Source organism: Malurus melanocephalus, unplaced genomic scaffold, assembly GCF_030028575.1.
Source record: "Malurus melanocephalus ecotype Western Australia unplaced genomic scaffold, MMel_1.1 scaffold_2122, whole genome shotgun sequence".
NCBI classification, from domain to species: Eukaryota; Metazoa; Chordata; class Aves; order Passeriformes; family Maluridae; genus Malurus; species Malurus melanocephalus.
In genome coordinates, this window is record NW_026625354.1 from 7766 (window position 1) to 9443 (window position 1678).

Genomic DNA, 1678 nt, shown 5'->3' on the forward strand with positions numbered 1-1678 from the left:
CCCGGCTCCTCGGCAAACAGCAGCGACAAATCTGGGGCGGAAAACAGAGAAATTGGAAAAAAAACCAAAAAATAAATTATCAAAATCGGAGAAAAAATGGGGGGAATACAAGGGAAAATGGGGAAAAATGGGGAAAAATTGGGGAAAAAATGGGAAAAAATGGAGGAAAATGGGATTGGGGATATTGGGGAAAATTGGGAAAATTGAGGAAATTAGAAAAAAAAGGGAAAAAATTGGGGAGAAATGGGGAAAAATGGGAAAAATCAGGGAAAAATCAGGGAAAAATCAGGGAAAATGGGGGAAAAATTGTGGGCAATCAAGGGAAAATGGGGTAAAATGGGGAAATTGAGGAAAATTGGGGTGGCACTGACGGTCCACGCCGGGCTCCGCGGGCACGGTGACCGTCATCCCGCAGTTGCCGGCAAATGCCATTTCCAGCAGACAGCTCAGGAAGCCCCCGTCGCTCACGTCGTGCCCGGCGCTCAGGACGCGCTCTGGGAAAGAAACGGCATCGAAACGGCATCGAAACGGCTCCCAAAATTCCCCCCGCCCCCCATAAACCCAATATTGCCACAAACAATGCCCGAAAATTTCAAAAAATTCCCCCAAAAAACACCAGAACCACCAAAAATTTCACAGAACCCCCACATCCCTGGAATTCTCCCCAAAACCCCTAAAAAAAAACCTAAAATCCCCAGAATTTTCCCCAGATTCCCTGAAAATCAACCTAAACCCCCAGAATTTTCCCAAAATTCCCCCGAAAACCCCCCCAAAATTTCCCCAAAATCCTCAGAAATCCCCCCAAATTTCACCTTTGAGCAGCTCCTGGGTGACAGTGAAGGCGCCCTCGAGGCTCCCGGGCTCGTCCAGGTCGGGGGGGGCGTCGCCCACCTGGGCAAACACCTGGGCCAGGGCGGAGCCCCCCAGGCGGTGCCGGCCTGGGTTCAGCTGCACCCACAGCAGGGCCCCTGGAAAACGCAAAAAATGACCCAAAAMCCAAGAAAATCGACCCAAAAATGAGGGAAATAGAAAAAACCCGGAATTGGAAAAAAATCCCAGGGAAAATGGCCAAAAATGGACCCAAAATGGAGCCAAAACCACCTGGAATCTAAATTACTGAAAAAACCCAAAATCGGCAAAAAACCTGGATGAAAATGACCCAAAATGGATGCAAAATGGACCCAGAATGGCCCCACCCCCTTCACCCCTGGCCCCGCCCCCTCACCGCGCTCGTTGGGACATTTGAGGTCCGGAGTGACGGTGGCCGTGACATCGGGACAGACGGCATAGGCGGACAGAACGATGGACCCTGAGTGACCAGAGAGTGACCACGGAGTGACCAAAGAGATCTTAAACCTGATATCTGAGTGACCAATGAAACCTGACACCTGAAACCTGAGTGACCACTGAGTGACCCCTAACCAGTGACACCTGAGTGACCCTGAGTGACCCTGAGTGACCCAGAGTGACCACTGACACCTGAGTGACCCTGAGTGACCACTGACACCTGAGTGACCACTGAGTGACCCCTGAGTGACCCTGAGTGACCCTGAGTGACCACTGACACCTGAGTGACCACTGAGTGAACCCGTAACCAGTGACACCTGAGTGACCCTGAGTGACCCTGAGTGACCCTGAGTGACCACTGACACCTGAGTGACCACTGAGTGAACCCGTA